This window comes from Arvicanthis niloticus, chromosome 24, assembly GCF_011762505.2.
Source record: "Arvicanthis niloticus isolate mArvNil1 chromosome 24, mArvNil1.pat.X, whole genome shotgun sequence".
NCBI lineage: Eukaryota > Metazoa > Chordata > Mammalia > Rodentia > Muridae > Arvicanthis > Arvicanthis niloticus.
In genome coordinates, this window is record NC_133432.1 from 457812 (window position 1) to 470714 (window position 12903).

At 40.6% G+C, this 12903-nt stretch overlaps 1 pseudogene across 1 annotated transcript; it reads right to left on the bottom strand.

The window, feature by feature from the left end:
* Window positions 1-361: 361 nt before the first annotated feature.
* On the bottom strand, window positions 362-11478 carry LOC143437520 (uncharacterized; annotated as a pseudogene). The gene is made up of 5 exons (XR_013106949.1): window positions 11245-11478; window positions 8755-8868; window positions 3903-4029; window positions 3672-3703; window positions 362-2547 (listed from the first exon to the last, which is right to left on the bottom strand). The product of XR_013106949.1 is annotated as an uncharacterized LOC143437520 (transcript).
* Window positions 11479-12903: the final 1425 nt, after the last annotated feature.

Genomic DNA, 12903 nt, shown 5'->3' on the forward strand with positions numbered 1-12903 from the left:
TTGAATCCACATGAAAACATAACCAGGTGATAATAAAGCTTAACATGTTACAGTTCTCCTTTGCACAACTGCAAATCCATAAGTTTAGGTGGATGGAATCTTGCCCTAATGTCACCATTCCTTTAATACCATTTAATATAATTAATCAAAGGATTTAGCTCCATTCAACTTCCTGGTGAGGCTTTATCTCTTTTGACCTAACATTTTATATTTTTTTTCTTTCTAAGATTACTATGCTTGATCAAAACAATCATCATGAGAGTAAACATAGGTCAAGGCTTTGTTTGCTTTACTAAAGAATTCCTTTGTCAATGTAAGGAAGATCAACCTCTTTACCTTATCTTCAAGGATACTCTATAGACAAGGGCAAAAGACAGAAACATTCTTCAGCAAAACATCATAAAAACTATATACAAAGTTCAAATCACCCTCAGTACATATGTGTTTGATATTTCTACTAGGGCGGTGCATTAAGTTCCACTTAATGCATGTACAAATCCAAATCTAAAAATCCACACTGTTCCATGAAACAAAACAAAACAAAACAAAACAAAACAAAAAAAAACATGGTCAGGCCTTTCATAGCAATGCTTAAATCTGGAGTACAAACTTGTGTCTTAGAATCTCCGTTGCTAAGAAAAGACACTGTAACCAAGGCATCTGTGTTAAAGGCAAATACATAATTGGGCCTGGCTTACAGTCTCCAATTTCCCAACTTTAGTACAATCAAAAGTTTCTACTCAGTTTGTGTTCTTTGGAGACCACAGAGATATGCACAGGCTTTACCACATTCATTACGTTTGTAAGGTTTCCCTAAAGCGTATGATTCTTTAAGTGTTTGAAGAGTACAGTCACATGCAAAGGCTTTACCACATTCATTAAAATCATAAGGTTTCACTCCTGCACGTTTCTTTTGTGTATTCAGAGATGACTGTGTCCTGGAAAGGCTTTACCTCATTCATGACATTCAGTTTCTCTCCAGTATGTGCTCTATTATGATATTGGAGACCACTGTGATGTGTAAAGTCTTTATCACATTGATAAGGTTTCTCTCCAGTATGTGTCTTTTTATGATATTGGAGACTACTGTGACATGAAAAGGCTTTATCACATTGATTACAGTGATAAGGTTTCTCTCCGGTATGTGTTCTATTATGATACTGAAGACCACTCTGATGTGGAAAGGCTTTACCACATTGATTACATTGATAAGGTTTTTCTCCAGTATGTGTTCTTTTTATGATATTGGAGACTACCATGATATGAAAAAAAGCTTTACCACATTGATTACATTCATAAGGTTTCTCTCTAGTATGTGTTCTTTTATGTAATTGGAGACGACTTTGACATGAAAAGAATTTATCACATTGATTACATTCATAAGGTTTCTCTCCAGTATGGTGTCATTTTATGACATTGGAGACTACTGTGACATGAAAAAGCTTTACCACATTGATGACATTGATAAGGTTTCTCTCCAGTATGTGTTCTATTATGATACTGAAGACCACTCTGATGTGGAAAGGCTTTACCACATTGATTACATTGATAAGGGTTTTTCTCCAGTATGTGTTCTTTTATGATATTGGAGACTACCATGATATGAAAAAGGCTTTACCACATTGATTACATTCATAAGGTTTCTCTCTAGTATGTGTTCTTTTATGTAATTGGAGACGACGTTGACATGAAAAGGCTTTATCACATTGATTACATTCATAAGGTTTCTCTCCAGTATGTGTCATTTTATGATATTGGAGACTACTGTGACATGAAAAAGCTTTACCACATTGATGACATTGATAAGGTTTCTCTCCAGTATGTGTCCTTTTATGATATTGAAGACTATCATGACATGAAAAAGCTTTACCACATTGATTACATTGATAAGGTTTTTCTCCAGTATGTGTTCTTTTATGATATTGGAGACTACCATGATATGAAAGGCTTTACCACATTGATTACATTCATAAGGTTTTTCTCCAGTATGTGTTCTATTATGATACTGAAGACCACTCTGATGTGGAAAGGCTTTACCACATTGATGACATTGATAAGGTTTCTCTCTAGTATGTGTGCTTTTATGTCTTTGGAGAGTATCCTGATGTGAAAAGGCTTTACCACATTGATGACATTGATAAGGTTTCTCTCCAGTATGTGTGCTTTTATGTCTTTGGAGAGTATCCTGATGTGAAAAGGCTTTACCACATTGATTACATTCATAAGGTTTTTCTCCAGTATGTGTCCTTTTATGATATTGGAGACTACTGTGACCTGGAAAGGCTTTACCACATTGATTACATTTATAAGGTTTCTCTCCAGTATGTGTCCTTTTATGTCTTTTGAGATGACTGCAATGTGAAAGGCTTTACCACATAGATTACATTCATATGGTCTTTCTCCACTATGTGTCCTTTTATGGATTTTGAGATGAGACTTTCGTGAAAAGGCTTTACCACATTGATTACATTCATGTGGTTTCTCTCCAGTATGACTTCTTCCATGCCTGCAACAATAATGAGCACATTTAAAAGCTTTACCACATTCATTATCCAGATTAATCATTTTATCAATATGAATAAATTTTGCAGTTGGTCTAATAATAACACTCAGATTGTAAGGTTTTATCCCTTTGATGTTCATGGTTGTACTCGCTGACTATGGGTTGCTTTACCTCTTTGAAAATACCTGTGACAGTAAGATCATTTGTCTCACATTTTTAACATACTTTTTCTATATGAGATTTCTATATGATGTATTTCACATCTCTGATAATATCAGGGTATTAAAACACTGATTGCTTTCTTAGTTTTTCCTGTAGTGTGCATCACACCCACAGCAGCACTGTAAGCCAGGACTAACAGAAGAATTTTCCAAACTTCTAGTACCCACAGAGATTTTCTGCAGTGTGACTTGGGGATGTCCCCAGTACTGTCAGAAAACCAATTAATTGCCAATGTCTATCGTATTCAGAAAGTCTACCAAAGGCAGAATACTACATATCTTCTCATTTTTCTGGAGTAGAAAGAGGTACATTGCTTCTTTCAACATTCCTATGCTCACAAGGTTTTATTCATTCTGACAATTGATATACCCATTAAAAGAAGAAGGACGAGTGAAAAGTTTCCATACTGAATTTACATCATTTTGACAATTTGTTCTTTGTAGACATGTGGTATATAGATTAAGGTTTCTCAATGACTTTCTTCACTCTCATTAACTGACCACTCAATAAACTTAGAAATGTCACTACAAGAATATGAGTATCACCAAATTTACTATGGACTATTTGCTTATTAGATGCCTTTGGATACATATTTATCACTATTCAACGTGCAACATCTAAATATTATGAGACTATTCAGATTGGTAGTTCCACAGCAAAGCTCTAATGGAGCTACAAAACAATTGAAGGTATCTCTTAAGGCATTGTTTCCATGTCTTCTTCCTTACAGGAATGCCTTACAAACATAAATCAGATAACTGACATTGAGGAACATGGCTTTGTGAAAATACTATGATCATAGCTATAATTAAAGGACTGGTTTTTTTTTTTACACACTTGCTTTTCTTTAGAGCTTTCAGAACACATTAAAATTTCCTCACAGGCATATTTGTATTAGCTTGCACATGAAAACTACCTTTCACGCCTTCTAGAAACTTTGATGTTGTTCTTCAATATGATGATCTTCCCAACTGTAACCTAAAACACAGTACCAGAAAATGAATGATATAGTATTGGAAATTAGGTAAAATTCAAGTTACTGTAAGTTTTGACATCACTGAACCTGATTTCTTCAGCTCAAACTTCCTTTTTCTCAATTGAAATAACAGAGGATCATCAATAACCAAGAATAACTTGTTCCATTATTTTGAAAAGCAAAAAAAATTCACAGTCTTACCTATATCAGTGAGGTTCCGGTAGGTCTCCAGCATCACATCTTTATAAAGTTTCTTCTGGGAAGGATCCAGCAAATTCCACTCTTCTGCAGTGAAGTTCACATGCACATCATTATAAGTCACTATATCCTAAAATAGCCCATACATGTGCACAAGAGAAAGCATGATTGTGACATCACTGGTAAACAAATGGATACAGTCTAGACAATGTTACAATGTAATTCTGGTGCTTCCTCTACTTATTTCCTGAAACAGAAGTTATAATCTAATTATGCTGTCATTTTAGATGGAAATTGAAATATAAGTTTCACCTGTGTTGCTTCTGATCCCTTGGAATAGGATATAGCCTTGCAACACAAATGGCAACTGAGTGGGATATACAGGGGGAAACAGATCATCTGTACTCAGCAAACAACTGAAAAGCTGTATGAACAATTACTAACTACAAAAATGATGAGCAAGCGGCGTGTATTTGCTCATGTCTTTAATAACAGAGGTACAGGCAGGTGTATGTCATTGAACTGGATGCTGGCATGGTCTATGTGATGTGTTGCAGGATAGCAAAAGTTACATATTAAGACCCTCACTCCCCTGTAAAAATCAACCAAGGAAACAAAAATGATAGAGAGAATTCAGGGTTCTTTACTGACGTTCCTACAAAGAAATATATGTTCACTGCAGTTCTATATCCATCTTACAAAAACATGAAGTGAACCAGTTTAAACAGCAACATTAATAAATTTTACTAGAAGGGAATGCATATTTAAACAGTTAAAAATGGACAGATGAAAATATTAGTAATATATATGTTAATCAGAAATAAGGAACATAGAGCAGGAAAGATAGCTCAGGATTGGAAAGCTCTTGCTGGTCTTCCACATAATGGTAGTCAATTTCTAGTATTTACACGGGGATCAACAACTACCCATTTCTTCAAGATCAAGAGGACTGAGGACATATTCTGACAACAGTAAAGATGAGGCACACATGATATTCATATTCATCCACACAGGCACAATACTCTTATTTATTCAAAAATTTTAAAACAAATACAAGAATAAGGCAGAAACACATACACCTGGAATCCAATGAGTTTGAAGCCTCAGGCAGTATTGCTATCATGAACATGTTCTGTTGGGAGCCGACTTTTAGCAAAAAGCGGCTACCAGTTTTGCAGCCATCTTGAGCCATATACCCTGATAAGAGATGTGATTACATAGCCTACAACAGCTGAGCACACTCTGATAACATCTTGCTTTAGATACCCAGGACTTTCCTTGGGTGTGTGAGATTAAAGGTGTGTGAGATTAAAGGTGTGTGGCTTAAAGGTGTGACTGAGAGATCAGATTTAGAGACAAGACCTAAGGGCATGATTAAAGGCATGACCTGAAGTCATGGCTTAGAAGTGAGACATATAAAAGGCTAGAGGCAGACAGAGAAAGCAACAGATTACTTGACATTAGGTAGAAGACACTTGGCTCTAGAGAGAACAATTTGGAGTAACAGAGATTCAGACACTAGGAGTAGGAGTAGACATTAGACACTCAGAAAAGAACAACAGGAGTACAACTAGGAACTAGGAACTCAAGACTTAAGACTTGGACTAGGAAGAGAGACTGAAGAATAAGTGGGATTGAATCACAATCTGTCTGGTCTCCATTCTTCCAGTCTGTCCTCACTCTCTCTCTCTTGCTGAACCCTGACCCCCAGACCGGAGCAGCAGCTTGGGCCAGGAAACAGTGGCAACCAAGCGCTGAGTGAAGAGGGCCACAACATTTTAGGCCACCCAAAGTAGGTCAGCCTAGGCCCCAACATTGTTCCATTTGGAGAAATATAAAATAATATAATATATAATTTTGCCAAATTTTAAAATTAAAGATGTGGATGAAGAGGTACACAGAAGCATGTGCTTATTTTACTTATTTTACAAAAACATGTCAGGTGGCTTCTGTGGTTTCTATATCTACAATCAGGACAGGAAGAGCTTCACAGAGAAATTTTGTCTTGAAAACAATAAACAAAAGATATTAAGTTAAAAATATAAAACCACCAGGCTTGCAAAATAGCTTAGTATTGAATACCAAATGTTTATACTGTATCTTACGTGATTTAGGGGCTGAGACCAAATGAGGAATGTATGAGAGCATGAGAAGAAAGCTGAAGGATCAGTTTCAAACACAACACAGTAGACACACAGAACAAAATATGTCCTGTCTAAAAAGAAATACAGGGAGAAAGCTGGAGCAGAGAGTGAGGGAATGGCCAATGAAAACTTGCCCAACTGGAGACCCTCCTTATGAACAAGCACTAATTCATGACATTAATTCAGGATAGTCTGTTATGCTCCCACATAGGAGCCCTGCATAATTGTCCATTAAGAGGCTCCACCCAGCAGCTGACTTGAAACAGATGCAGAGAACTACAGTCAAACACTGATTGGTCCTTGGGGACTGTTATGGAAGAGTTGGGGGAATGATTGATAACCCTGAAGAGGATAAGAACTCACAGGAAGACCAACAGACTCAACTAACCTGGACCCTTGGGGACACTCACAGACCGATCCACAAACAAAATAACACACACAGTCTAGACTAAGGCCTCTGGAACATATGTAGCAGATGTGTAGCTCAGTCTTCATGATGGTCCTCCAACAACTGTAGCAGGGGCTGTCCCTAAAGCTGCTCTCTATCTTTGGAATCTGCTCCCTGAACTAGGCTGCCATGCCTGGCTTCATTGGAAAGGATGAACTTAACCCAGCAGAGACTTGATGCAGCACGGTGTGGAGATACCCAGGAGCCCACACGTTCTTAAAAGAGAAACAAAGGATATTAGAGAGAGGGATTCTGTGCAGGCAGGGGAGCTAGAGTAGGGACTTCACAAAGTTTATAGCCATTTTATTTATAACAGCTTGAAACTGGAAGAATCCCAGCTGTCACTCAACCAAAATATGGATATAGAAAATGTGGTTCATTTACAAAAGGAAAAACTATTCAGCTATAAAATGCAAGGACATCACAATTTTTCAGACAAATGGATACAGCTAGACACTATTATCCTGAGTGAGGTAACCCAGACCTAAAAGCACATGCATGTATGTACTCACTTACAAGTGAATAATAATCATAAAATAAAGGAAACCCACACTAGACTTCAAAGACCCAAAGCTATAAAAGAAGGAACGCCCAAATGTGCATGGTTGAATTTCACTCAGAAGGGAGAATAAAACAGTCATAGAAGGCAGATGGAAGAGAGAGAACTGGATAGGAGAGCAAATAAGAAAGGGGAATCAGGGAGAACCAGCAACAGGTGTGGGGAGAGACAAGAGAGGACCAGAGGGGAAAAATGAATCAAAATCTGCAGCTGGCTGTGGGGAGGAGTTACATTTAGGATGTGGCAGAGACCATGAATTGGAGGGCAACAAGGAGTCTATGAGGTTGATCTTAGCTGAGATTCATAGCAGTTAGATATGGATGCTGAAGAGGCAACATCTGCAGTCAGGCAGGACCCCCAGTGGAGAGTTAAAGACACCAACCAATCCAAAAACCTTTCTACCCAAAATTTGCTCCTGTCCACAAGAATGCAATCTACTACATAGATTCTGTCCAGCAGCAAAATAACCCTTTGATATCATGTTGTTGTTCTAACTTGCTACTCTGCTGCTGTGATTGAATCCTCTAAGTAAAAGCATCTCAGGTAATAAATGGTTGTTGTACATGGTTCTGTCAGATCAGTCTATCATTTTGGGAGCCAAGATTAGAAACTGAAGGCAAAAAGCATGGATAAACACTGTCTCCTGGCTTCCTCACTTGCTTGGTCACTGTCTCAAGCTCAGCTAACTCTCATCCAACTCAGGGCCACTTGCTTAGGGATATTGCATCCCTCAGTGGAAGAGTCTTCCTAATCAATCATCAAACTATATATCACAGACATAGCAACCAGCCGTTCTGATGAGGACAAACTCTCGATTAAGGTTCCTTCAAATGACTTAAGCTCTAAAATGTTGAGAACTGAAAACAACTGACACAGTCACAATAATGAATGAGGAAGTTGTAAAAACCCCAAACCAATGAGTTAACCATATCAATACAGGAGCTCCTGCCACCCCATGAGGGACTTGGAGTTGTGGCTGGGCCAGAACAAAATAGAGAGGGCACCTGGCTCAGAGCAGGGAAGGATATACTGGTATGGGGAGCTCTAAGGCTGTGCTGACCTGGGGTGAGGCATCTTTAACCCTGGGTTCTCAAGCCAGTGCTACCAAAGAGGAGACTAAAACAGCTGGAAGGTGGACAGAAACGCAGATTGTCTCACAGACCTGGAAATGACCACCACAAAGGACAGGATCTCTGACCCAAGGAGAATATGCTAAATTTGTTAGAATCGATGAAGAATGATCTTCCATCTCATGACAGCTCCAAGTTCAAAACTATAAAGTCACATATGAACTGGGCAGAGGGTAGTTCAGGAGGTGGAAAATGAGGTCTTTGTTTTTCTACCCTGTAAATCAAGGTAGGCAGAGCCTGAGTTTGCCCTGGATGCTGTCTGGAAGAGCTCTCTGTCATGGACTAGTCAATGGGTCTAAGTCCTGTTGTTAAGAAGGATTTAACCCAAGGTGTGGAGCTAGTAACTAAATTGATTAGGATGAAATCTGTCTTATTTCCTCAGTGAGAGAATAACAAAGTTCCACACACAAAATAGCCAGCCACAAGGGGGCAGTAAAGGCTACCCAGCAGATTCCTCCACTTGGACAGAGGAGAAAATGAAGACAGGATGGCAGCAGCTGTGAGCCCTGTCAGGGTTCCAAGTCTGCTCTAACCTTCCCAGAAATTAAGACCACAGAAAATCCGTCCACTATACCAGGCTCTGGAACATCTTCAAAGCACTTCAGGGCTATCACTCTCCAACGTATCCACTGTAGCAGGGTTCCACGTTCAATTTAGTCATCTCCCTCCACATATACTCAAGAAAAGCCTGAAAACCAAGGCACACAGACACAAATCTGGCAGACAAGCCACTGACATAGAAACAATGGTTTTCTTAACAGCCAGCCTTTGAATTTTTTAGTTGGGAGTTCTGAGGGTCTTGGGTTCCAGTCAATGCATTAGGATGTTATGTCCAAGTCACAGAGACCCCAACAACCAACATGGAGCCTATTGTAATGCAAACACATGGAGGTCTTTATTATGAGCTCTGTAATAAGGATTCTCACCAGTCTGCCTGACATGAGATCGAATCTGAGAGACCAAGTCTAGGGGTGCTGGGTATTTATTGCAGTTACAGCAAGATTGGGACATTAACATGCAGGCCAGCAACTTAATATTTTAAAAGCTGCATGTCTGGCATAATCTGCAGGAACCAATCAAGGTGGCAAAATCATCTGAGAACCATGATGTGTAGGCTACCTTTTTCTCTGTAAGGTGTATTAGTTATTTAAACCCTAAAGTTGTACCTTGACTAGCTGTTGACAAGGGGGTGGGTATTGTCATAGAATGTTTTCTCAAGTGGTCTTTGTGAGCTCTCTAAAACAGAATTGATTGGGCTTTACAAACTCATCTTTGTGCTTGAGGTCCTTATTATTGAAAGGTACTCCTGTTCAAGCACAAGCCATGCATGGCAGTTGAAAAGGTACTTCATCCAAAGACCTACCTCACTATCTGTTACTGTACTATCTGAAACTGTTTTCCTGAGCAGGTACTCCACAGCTCTGGAATCTCAAATATTAGGGTTTCAAAGGTAACTTCAATATTACAGCTTCTTGTTCCAGTATCTGGGATCCACACATGATCATCTGCGCTCCTCAAAAGAGATTGGGTCACTTCTTTAGCTCTTCCATCTATAGCACTCTAGGTTCTGCTTGACTCTGCTCTACTGCTGCTGCTGTTCTTTCTGCTCATCCCATGGGTCTGACATCTTCAATATGCTGGGCTCTTCCCCTGCGACTAGGATTCACTGTGTTCCTGTCATACACTCCCTTCACCATGCCAAGCCTTAGCTGCTCTGCATGAGATTCATTTATGCCTAAAAACCAATACCACCTGAGTGATTCTCACACATGATCAACTCCAGGTGGACAACAAGTTACAACCTTGGCTATCTCTGGAACACAGCTTCTTTGTCCTCTCAGAAAACACTCACCAGAAGATTTCACCTCAGTAATGCTGGTTTCTTCTTCATCCCCACTAATTTTTAACTACAGCTAACCAGCATCAATTGTGTCAGTCATTCCTTCTATTCTTTCCTCCCAGAGCCACATGGACAAAGCTGCTGAGTTCCTCTGCTTGCTGGGGCTGGAACATGGCCCCTTCTATTATTACATCATCACCAGCTTTATATTTTTCAACAACTTCACTGCCTAAGCTTGGCTGTCCTGGATCTTACTCAGTAGATGAACCTTGAACTCAGAGATCTGCATGGCTCTGTCTCCTGAATGCTGGGTAATATGTGTGTAACACTTTGCCTGTATCTAAGCTTTTCTTTACCTAAAACATGTTCTGTACCAGGAAGACTTGAATCAGAAATCTGCTTGGTGCTCATCTCCTGGGATTTAAGGCATGTACCACTGTGTTTGTACTTAAGTATTTTATTTTAGATCTTAAAATCAAAGCCCAGAATAGTAATCACAGTCCATCGATGGTCAGTTTCACACATACTGGTGACCCTTGTATCCTCATAAAAATGATGACCAGGTGACAATTGAAAGATATAAAACTTTATAAAGGGTATGGAAAGTTTATATGACCCCTAGAGCTGAACCAAGAATGTAGACCAATCAGTTCACTAGCTACAGGTTCCAGGAACTGGCTGACCACAAAGAAAGCAGAATTAAAAATACAGGTCAGCTGGGTCGTTCTGGGAACTGGCTGACCACAAAATAGATGGTTGAGCAAGATTCAATTCCTGAGAAAAACATGTACAAGATGTTTCCCATATGACCAACTGAACGATGGGCTGGGACTTTCAACTATTTTTATGATATTCTTCCTTGGTTTCCCCCTAACTTCCCTGGTTTGTGTTTTTTCCTTTAAATACCCTTCTCCCCTTGGCCTCAAGGTCAATACTGATTGCTCTGAGTCTCGACCTCAGCTGCCTGATTCCTGAAATAAAGCCTCTTGCTGTCTTGCCAGTTACTGGAGACTAGCATGAGGGTCTCCCCTCCTGGGGGTCTTTCAATAACAACGCCCAACATGATACACTTCTCTTTCCTACAAGTCTAGGGGCATGTTCATAGGTCTCCTACTCATGGCACCTGGAAGCATCTCCAGTCACGCCCCTGCCTCAGATTCACAGGCGCAGCCACCGGCTCAGGGGCATCCCAGGGCCTCTGTTTCCACCCGCCCACCACGGTACCTGGAAGCTCCAGTCATCTCCCCGGTCTGCCGCAGCACAGCAGCAGACAATTAGATTGCAGTGTGAGGTCTGTGATGTCACAAGAAGCCCACTGATGCCACCCGGATGGAGGTGCTCCTCCTGAACCACTGAGATGGCAGTGGCGGTACCCTGGTGCAGTCTCCCAGGCCCTCAGTGAAGTCAATTGGCTCCTGTGGGGATTTCTATACATCACGCTTGTGCGTGCACTGGGCCAGATCCTTCATGGGAAATGTAGTCTGCAGCCGCTGCCTTCTTGCTTTTTCCTTGCGGCATCATGGGATATGTAGTTTGAAGGCCGGCCGCCTTCTTGCTTTTTCCTTGCGGCATCATGGGATATGTAGTTTGAAGGCAGACCGCCATCTTTGATTGAGTTTGCTGCTCATGCGCAGTTAGTTCTCTGACCACCATCTTGGCACTTATGGGAAATGTAGTCTCGGGCCTGCTGCTATCTCTTCTTAGCCCTGCAGTCCAGGAACTCACTCAGTAGACCAGGCTGGCCTTGAACTCAAAAATCCGCCTGCCTCTGCCTCCTAAGTGCTGGGATTAAAGGCGTGCACCGTCAATTATTGATCATTATTGGCTATTGATTAGTAATGATTGTTGATTAATACTGGCTGTTGGTTATCAATTATTGATTATCACGATTATTGATCACTTTTGGTTATTGACTAGTATTGATTATTGACCATTGATTAGTACTGATTATTGATTAACATGATTATTGATCATTATTCCATCATTGTCATCCACCTGCCTCTGCCTCCCTAGTGCTGGGATTAAAAGAGTGCACTTCCACTGCCAGGCTATACCTGTCTTCTTAATGTATACTATAAAAGACAAAAGGGTTTGGACAAATGTGCTGCAGAGTCAGAGAAACCACCCATTTCTTGTGTTTCTACAAGAAAACAACTGGTCCAAATGATTTGGGAAGATTCAGAATCAGCCAAGATAGTGACACTACTCTGATATCACTGCCTGATCTAACAAGTGAGGAGCATCACCAGGGACCTCACAGGTGGTCACATCTGGCTGATGCTTCCCATGAAGCCCAAGAGAGGACCCAGCATCCCAGTTCTCACTGCTCAGCTGCCTGCCATTACCTATTGTGGGCAGTGATCCTGTGCTCACCATGACTTGATTTTAAGAGCTTCCCTGAGGTCTCCACACAGCACCTGACAGCAGAGCTCAGAGCAGGGCACAGATGATCATTCAAGCCTACACAGATACTGTGAACTTGCAGAATGGCACCTGGAAGAACCCACCTCATTGTCTGATTGGCAGGTGTGCCTGGAAGCCTTGATAGACCAGTGAGTCTTACTACTCCTCAAGGTTAAAGTGTGTTTCTGGACCAGGGTCAGATCTTTTTCAGGTCTCAGGAGTGATTTTCACTCCATTAGCATTTGTTTCTGTCTTCAAAGAGAACTCTCACCCCACCCAGACTTGGGGGAGGACCCACCAATCCAGCTCTGGCTGTTCAGCTGCCTGCTCCTCCCCTCTGAGAGCAAAGATCCTACACTTACCAGGACCTGACTTCAGACCTTGTATGAGCTTTCTTCACAACACTTGCCTTCTTCCTGTAATCAAGTTGAATAGCTTCCATAGCCCATTACTCAAGGTGCAGTGGAGGTATCAATCTGA